Source organism: Dipodomys merriami, unplaced genomic scaffold, assembly GCF_024711535.1.
Source record: "Dipodomys merriami isolate MVZ:Mamm:240054 unplaced genomic scaffold, mDipMer1.0.p SCAF_1159, whole genome shotgun sequence".
Classification (NCBI taxonomy): Eukaryota; Metazoa; Chordata; class Mammalia; order Rodentia; family Heteromyidae; genus Dipodomys; species Dipodomys merriami.
In genome coordinates, this window is record NW_027202448.1 from 97,467 (window position 1) to 106,480 (window position 9,014).

A 9,014-nucleotide genomic window follows, 5' to 3' on the forward strand; every position below is an offset into this window, starting at 1 on the left:
TCCTAGCTCTTCAGGAGACTGAGATCTGAGGATTATGGTTGAAAGCCAGCCCAGGCAAGAAAGGCCGGGAGACTCTGATCTCCAGTGAACTACAAGAAAACTGGAAGTGGTACTGTGGCTCAAGTGGTAAGCTGAAGAGCTGAAGGGACGGTGCCCAGGCCCACAAGTCAAGCCCTATGACCAACACCGGGCCTGCTTGAACCTTACTCTGTAGCTCTAGGCAGAGTAATTTCCAGTGGGCCCCTTAGTGTCTCCCAATATCTAGATGTCCTCCAAGTCTTGAAAGCAGCCTCTTTGGGAGCCTTTGCCTACAGAGTAGGCCAGAGTTTCAGAGAAGGGTCTAGCCTTGGGGCACGGAGGACATCGGCCAGAATGACATCAGAGTGGCATCTGTCATGGGTGCAGTGTGGATTTGAGCAGTAAATCAGCATTTCAGACCATGTTTCTGGGCCAGGAGGGGCAAGAGCTGCAAGATGGCACAGCAGGTATTGCCTACTCACCGGGGCAAATTTGACAGGCACACCTTGAGTGGGTGTTGAGTTGGGCTCATGAAAGATTCGTAGGATCAGGAATCCACAGCTGGCTGGCTGCTGCTGGTAGCAGTGGCTATCCCAGGAGTCCCAGGGCTCAGAGCACTGCTTTCCTCACCAATGTTCAGTGGCAGATGAAGGTCTGCAATCATGCACGGAGTATAAACGAGCATCCATCGTGTTATTCCCTTGGTCCTGTACCCTATGCATGGATGGAGGCGCAGGTTCCATGGAACTTACTGCCATGGCCCAGACCCCTCAGCCCAAGAAGGAGTTGGGGAGAAATAACTTACGTGTCGAGAGTTCACTATGAATGTGCCTCTAGACTGCCCCCAGTTCTAGCTCAGCTGATCATTACCACCTTCCTGTGTGTGTGTGTGTGTGTGTGTGTGTGTGTGTGTGTGTGTGTGTGTGTGTGTGTTCACACGCACATCTTGGTACTAGGGCTTGAACTCAGGACCCGGGCCCTGTCCCTCACTTTTTTCATTCAAGGCTAGCAACTCTACCACTTGAGCCACAGCTTTTCTTCCAACTTTCAGGTGGTTATTGGAAGAGGAGTCTCACACACTTTAGAAAAGTGAGCTGGTGATAAGAAATATACTCATTATCTTGCCCATGGAATTGTAACCCCTCTGTACAGTATTTTCACAATAAAAAAAAAGATCCTACTGATACAAAAAAAAAAAAAAAAAAAAAAAAAACAAGAAAAGTGAGCTGGGATGCCTCTGAATGCCAATCCTTAGATCTCAGCCTCCTAAGGAGCTAAGAATATGAGAGCATGAGCTATTAACATCTGGCCACACTTTCCTTCTTGGCTAAGACAGTGTACCACTCTCCCAGCTTAGCACAATGTACAGCTAACCTTCCTTCTCCTCCTTCTACTCCTCCAGGCTTCAGAAGAAACGTACCCTGCCCTGAAGACATAGAAATAGGATGCTTGACAGGTTTGAGCTTTATGTTCTCCACACAGTCAAGGGCTGCTGGGAGCTGATGTAGAGATCAGAGATCTAGGCCAGGGCAAGTAGACAGCTGTTAGAACAAAAGACAGTATGAAGAGACATCCTTGAAGCTGGATGCCAGTGGCTCATGCCTATAATCCTAGCTACTCAAGGCTGACACATGAGGATCAAGCAAGATTCAAAGCTAGCCTGGGCAGACTCTTATCTCCAATGAATCACCAAAAAGCAGAGGTACTGTAGTTCAAGTGGTAGAGCACCAACCTTGTGCAAACAAGCTAAAGGATACCACCTAGGCTCTGTGTTCAAGCTCTAGTAAACACACACACACACACACACACACACACACACACACACACACACACTAACAACCCTACCAGGTGCCGGTTGACTCATACCAGCAATCCTAACTACTTACGAGGCTGAGCTGTTAATATGGCAGCTTGAAGCCAGCCCAGGCTGAAAAGATTGTGAAAATCTTATCTCCACTAAACTACTAAAAAAGATGAAATGTGAGCTGTGGTTCAAGTGGTAACATGTTAGATTTCAGCAAAGGAAGCTCAGTGCCTAGGCCCTGAGTTCCAGCTGTAAGAGTTTTTTTTAAGAAACCTTTTGTCCCCCTCCTTCCCTCAGGCCATAAATCCAGATGTTGGTCATCCTAGATCTCACTTCCACTCCTGCCACTTCCACAGCACCACAAGTGGCCAGTTTCTGGCCAGCTCTGGGTTAAGAAGTGAATGTACACAAGGGGGGCATACCCAGGTCAAGGCTAATGCCCCAGAACATTGAGGTATTGGCCATACCAGTCTCTCCTCCCCCAATTCCCTGGCCCTTGAATCTAAAGTCTGTGCCTCTGTATTCTGGGCATCCAGAATTCTCTAGAAGGATTGGAGAGGCCCAGCTGGGGCTGGAAGATAGACTTGCCTGCGATAAAGTATGTTGACATTTCCTAGACAACAATAGATATTTCCAAGCCACCTTGGCCTCACCTCCAATGTAGCCTGGAATCCTCCTTGCTTGGGTGGCCTTCAGTCCGCTATCAAGCTGGAGTTGGCCAGAGCCACCGGCAACCCCCTTCCCCCACTCACTGCCAGCCTGCTGAGAGGGACATGCAGCCAGAGGTCTAGCTGAGGAAAAGGGAAGGACATCCCATGTCTGAGTTCCCCACCCACAGACAGGCAAGGCTTTATTGCAGCTGGACCAGTTGACCCAGAATCCCCTGCAGGAGGCCAAAGATTTGGACAGCTGGACTTGGGCCCCAAAGAAAAGCTTGAACTCAGGTCTCTGGCAATTTAGGACTCATTGTAGACCCTGATAGGAGGATAAAGACAAAGTTGGTGTGGAGGGGGCACCATCCAAGGTCAGAAAGAGGCAGAAAGGCACCCAGGAAGGGGACAGAGAAAGATGAGGAAAACAAACACACACACACACATACACTCACACACAAATATGGCACAGGTGTCTCACACCTGTCATCCTAGCTACTCAGGAGGCTGAGGTCAAAGCCAGTCAGCACAGAAATATCTGAGAGACTCTTATCTCCAATAAACCACCAAATAGCCAGAAATGGAGCTGCAGCTCAAGTGTTAGAGCACTACCTTTGAGCACAGAAGCATAGGAACTTCACCTAGACCCTGAGTTCAAGGCCCAGGTCTTCTACATCCAAACACCCAGACACAGACACACACAGACAAAAGACACACGAACACACAGATACACCCAGTGGTAGCCCAAAGCCTCAGCAGTCCCTGAGCACCGTGAATATTCCACCCCAGAGATGATAGCACTATCATCATCAGACCAACTGTAGACAAAACTCAGAGCCTCTCACATGTCTGGAATGGTTCACAACACATCATGGCATTTCTACTGTACACATTGTTATGCAGAAAATTCAGCTACCTTTTGTTTGGTTGTAGGTTATAGGGTTTGAACTTTGGGCCTGCCAGCAGGGTCTCAGCTCTTCAGATGAAGGTGTGCGCTCTACTACTGGAGCCACAGGCACCACATCCTATTTTCTGGTGGTTCATAGAGGATAAAGTCTCATAGACATTCCTGCCCAAGCTGGCTTTGATCCGTGATCCTCAGATCTCAGCCTCCTGAGTAGCTTGGATGACAGTTGTGAGCCACTGCCAGCGCCCGGCTACACCCAACTTCTTTTTTTTCTTCAGATCTTTTCTTTCTTTCTTTTTTTATTGTGAAAATACTATAAAGACAATGTTCAAGAGGAAGTGTACTCATTACCTCACTCATGTACCTGTAACCCTTTGTATAGTATCCTTACAATAAAAACAAAGAAAATACTATAAAGAGGGGTTACAATTACATGGGCAAGATAAGGAGTACATTTCTTATCAAACATTGTAGCCTCCTCTGCAGCCACCTTCTTATACCAAGGGAAAACCCAACTCATCAAGACACAAACCAAATGTAACCCTACACTTCAGACTTGGTCACCAGCATCCAAAACCTTCTTCCATGGATGGAGAGCATATAATTGACACTACCATCCCACCCCTGCTCCCATTCACCCACTCCCTGCCTGCCACAGGCCACGACCTCTGGAGTTCTTGGTAAGGCACCACCCACCCTGTGTTGGCTTCACACTGGGGTAAACCTGGGGAGTTATTAGAAATGTCTGTACTGTGAGGCCAGCATCTGGTCTCACAACCTCAACCACCCCAATACTTCACTATCTCTTGCAAGCAAGGAAGGGGTATCTTTCTTTCTTGTTTGGTTTTTTGTTTTTGTTTTTGTTTTTGTTTTTGTTTTTTGGTTGAGAGCCTTGAACTCAGGGCTTGGGTACTGTCCCTGATGTCTAATTTTCTTCAAGGCCATTGTTCTGCCACTTGAGCCACAGTGCCACTTCTGGTTGGAGATTGGAGATGAGGCTCTGGAGGGACTTTCGTGCCAGGGCTGGGAAATGAGATCCACTGCATCTCAGACTCCTGAGTGGCCAGGATGACAGGTATGGGATGAAAGGTATGAGCCAGCGGCTCATGGCTCAAGGTGTCTAGTCCTTCAGAATTTCCACCTACTCCTCCTCTAGAAGATACCTCCTAGACACCCCTCTACCTCCTTCAGAGACAGCAAAGGGAGGCTAGAATTTGGGTGGGGCCATGGGGATTAAAGAGCCCACTCCACATCACTAATCCCCTCTAAGCTCCCATCTGCCTCCTCCTGATTGCCTGGTCTTCCAGGGCAGATCAGACCCACAAGAAGTTCTGGGGCCTGCCCTATGTCCCCCTGCCCCACCAAACCAATACCTGAGGACTTCCGGGGCCAACTGCTCCATGTCCTGGTGGAAGACCTTGGGAGGCTTGCTGAAAACTGGGTACAGGGGTGCACAGGGCAGGAGTGTCCAGCTCTCCTCTGTCAAAAGAAACACAGAGCACGGATGGATCTACTAAGAGCTTCAGGGCATAGCCATCCACCTGTCACCAAGGTCCCTGGGAGAACTGCTTTATGGTGACAGCCCTGGGGCCTGACCACAGGGCCCCGGTACTGTGCCTGACTTTCTTTGTCTCCAGAGGAGTGCTCTTTCACCTGAGCCACAGTGCCACTTCCAGCTTTTACTGTGTATGCAGGACTTAGGAATCGAACCCATGCTTTCCTGTGTGCTAGGCGAGCCCTCTACCTCTATGATGCAATGCCACCCCTGGATAGCTGTTCTTCTGTGACCCCTCAGGCCTGTCTTGGGACAGTCTCGCACATCTATACCAAGTCTCTCACCAGCAGCCCTGGCTGGAAATGAACATGCTCTGCTATGTTGTCTCCAAGAAGCCCTTTCTGATCACCTTGGCATAGCTGGAGACTCTCCACTCTGCAGCCTGCCAGACTTGTTAAGCTCTGCCTTCCAGCCAGTGTGGGTTGAGAGTGCACAAAGAGGAAGTCCTGGATTCCACCACAGGATTTCTGAAAGCCCTGATACACCACCCAGGGGCAGGTGTTGTATCACACTCAGTGAGAGGGGGAGCGAGGCCTGGGCAATCTGTGGGCAACTAGACAGGACCATTTCTTTGTGTGAGCTTGAACTGAGGATCTGGGAACTGTCTCTCTGAGTTTTATTGCTCAAGGCTGGTGCTCTACCACTTGAGCGAAAGCTCCACTTCTGGTTTTTTGGTGGTTCCTGGAGAGTAGATTTTCATGGGCTTTCCAGCTTATGGCTTGCTTCAAACTGTGATGCTCAGATCTCAGCCTCCCAAGTAGCCAGGATAACAGGCCTGAGCCTGAACCCCAGGTGACCGGCACCAAAAGCTTTTTGGTTTTTGTTGGCTCACATTCATATCCTATCAACTAGCAAGCCCAAGTTAAAATAATCAGTTACAGGGGATCAAATTCCTCTCCTGGGTCAGTTAATCCAAGGAGATAAAGTGTCTTTGGAAAAGGCTAGTCTGAGTTGCCTTACGGATGTTTGTGTGTTTGTGTGTGTGAGTGTTGGGGTCCTTACCCTCATCTCTGTGGGGCCTCATCCTCCCAGCAGGGAGTGCATCCAGGATCTACATCCAAGGCTATGATCTGAATTCTGTCCTGCAACCTAAGCCTGGACAGATAAAGGAGAGAAGGAGAGGGTTGGGAGAACATCAAAGGTATCCCCTTTCCTTTGGCTGAATGTACCAGCCAGAAAACTGAATACATCTTTCTTGGTAGTCAGCTAAAAGGTGTACACTATTCATTTATTTTATGATTGTGTTAGTCCTAGGGCTTGGATTCAGGGCCTGGGTGTTATCCCTTAGCTTCTTTTGTTAAGGCTGAGGCTCTACCAGTTGGGCCACAGCACCACATCTGGCTTATTTGTGTGTGGGTTTGGGGAGGGAGGTGGTTTATGGGAGATAAGAATCTCCTGGAATTTCCTTCCGGGGCTGCTCTGAGTCACAACCATCAGACCTCAGCCTCCCGAAGAGCCAGGATGATGGGTGGGAGCCATGAGCTCCTGACCGCCACCATCCATTTATAATCCCTTAGGCCCAGGGCCGGGCCACCCATACTAAACCTCCTTGCTGGAAGTAGGAAACAGACATGAGTGGGTTTGATACTTCAACAACCTACCAATCTTTGAGCATTGTTCTGGGTCAGTCTGATGGAGGCTTTGTCCTTATCCACAGCAATGACTTGGCTCTGTCACAAGAACAAATGTACAATGGGAGGTGTCAGGTCTTGGGTCTTTCCTCTGAACCCCGCCACTCTAACCGAAAGGAAACTCTCCAGCAAAGGGTATTACACATGGAGTGTTTTTATTGTCTTATATCCAGGGTCTTGTCAGATAGGTGGGGGTATAGGTCAGAGTCCCTGGATTGTGCTGGGCAGGGGACAAGATGACACCTTCTCATCCACTTTCCTTCAACGGTGTAGCAGAGTGATGTGGGGAAGGACTAATGGGATGGACAATGAATAACCATCACTGTCTAGCCAGGGCACAGAGGGGCTTACCTCATGGGGCTGGTTCAACAGGCTGAGCAAAACAGCTCTTGACCCACAGCCCACCTCCAGAATGAGAGGGCCACCTTGGGTTCCAGCCACATGGGGATGCTGGGACACCTCCTCCAGCACTCATTCAACCAATTCCTGAGAGAGACAAAGAGAGAGGGAAGAGAGAGAGAGAGAGAGAGAGAGAGAGAGAGAGAGAGAGAGAGAGAGAGAGAGAGAGAGAGAGAGAGAGAGAGAGAGAGAGAGGAGAGAGAGAGAGAGAGAGAGGCAGAGGTTCAGTATTACACTTAAGCCAGGTGCTGGTGGCTCAGACCTATAATCCTACCTACACAGGAGGGTGAGATGTGAAGATCGTGGTTCATAGCTGGCTCGGGAGGAATGTCTGTGAGACTTTTTTCCTCAAAGAACCAACAGAAAACCAGAAGTGATGCTGTGGCTCAGGGGGAAGAGTACTAGCCTTGTTCTGAGGAGCTCAGGGATAGCATCCAGGCCCAGAATTCAATCCCCACAAATGACAAGAAGTGGACTTCCCACCACAAGAAGTGGACTGAATAACACCCACTGTTCTAGGAAGCATGGCAGAGAAATCAGGCCAAGATTCTTGTCAGCTAGAGGTCATGAGTAGGTCACCTGGCTTCTCCATGACTCATTTTCCCCAGCTGGAAAAATGAATAGAATGAAGGATCCCTTCCTCATGGAGACAGGGTAATGATGAAAGACAGCCATGTTTTGTTTCATTATCCCACACCTGTTGCATGATTAATAGCAGACCCCATCTGAGCTCTTCCCCGGCAACTTCCTGTCATATGCTCACAGAATTTTTGACAACTGTATCTGACACCTGCTCCCTCTGTGCCTGGCCCTGCTCCAGAGATCCTTCTGTATTAGTCCCTTATTTACTCACAACTGTCCCATGAGGAGACTGAGGTCCGATGGTCGACATCCAACCCAGAGCTTCACCTGTGGTCAAGAATCAGCTGCCGTGAACTAAGAGTTTGGGACAATCCATCTAAACTGATGACTGAGCAAGGCGCTAAATGTCTACCACCATCACCCCTCACACACACACACACACACACACACACACACACACACACACACACACACATACACACACACACACATACATACAAACACACCTCCACTGTCCTTTGTAGGCAAAGATGTTTTACTTTCTTTCTTTTTGTTGGTTGTGGGGCTTGAACTCTGAGCCTGGGTGCTATCCCTGGGCTGTTCAGCTCAAGTCCAGCACTCTACTACTTGAGCCACAGCACCATTTCCGGTTTTCTGTTGCTTTATTGGAGAGAAGAGTCTGAGGGTCTTTCCTGCCCAAGCTGGCTTTTACCCGTGATCCTAAGATTCAGCTCCTGAGTACTTAGGATGACAGCCATGAGCCACTGGCACCCGGCCAATGATGCTTTTCTATGCCTGTAATCCTATCCCCTCAGGAGACTGAGATCTGAAGACTGCAGTTGGATGCAACCCTTGGCAGCAAAGTCATTCAGAACTCTTATCTCCAATTAAACACCCAAATATGTTGCAAGTGTAGCTGTGGCTCAAATGGTAGAGTGCTAGCTTTGAGCATGAAACAAGGGATGGGACCCAGGCCCTAGTTTTAAGATTTTTCTAGCATAAACCCACCCAAGAAAAGGAAGCAGGTGAGCACACGGGAGCTCAAAGCTCACACATAATACTCATCCTGCTCTGAGTCTCTAGATTCTATGTCCTAGGTCATGGCAGTCTTAGATGGGACTGACCACGCACCAAGTCAGGCCGTTCAAGTACAATCTCATACTGAGGATCCCATGACCTCATCAAGGACTCAAGATCTCTCACTTTCCTGTCTTGACAGTGGGCAGTCAGGTGAGATCTAGTTATCCAAACAAAGCATACGGAAATGAATGAATTTCTCAGCCAAGGGTTGGAGATTAGAGGGCTCTAGGTCCTTCTATCTCGGGAAGGAGAAAACGGCTGATCCATTTAGGAATGTTCCTGGGTTGTGAGTATCCTCAAAGAAACAACCCTGCTCCCAGCCCAGTGCCTCCTGTTTTCCCACTAGCCTCACCTTCAGTCGGCCCCTCCCACATCTGCCATCTAGACT

The 9,014-nt window shown here is 49.0% G+C and overlaps 1 long non-coding RNA gene across 1 annotated transcript; it reads right to left on the reverse strand.

The window, feature by feature from the left end:
- Positions 1-585: 585 nt before the first annotated feature.
- Positions 586-6,604, reverse strand: LOC138822797 (uncharacterized). The gene is made up of 4 exons (XR_011370630.1): positions 6,536-6,604; positions 5,937-6,029; positions 4,753-4,858; positions 586-672 (listed from the first exon to the last, which is right to left on the reverse strand). It is a non-coding gene; the product is annotated as an uncharacterized lncRNA (long non-coding RNA).
- Between the last annotated feature and the right edge of the window lie 2,410 nt (positions 6,605-9,014).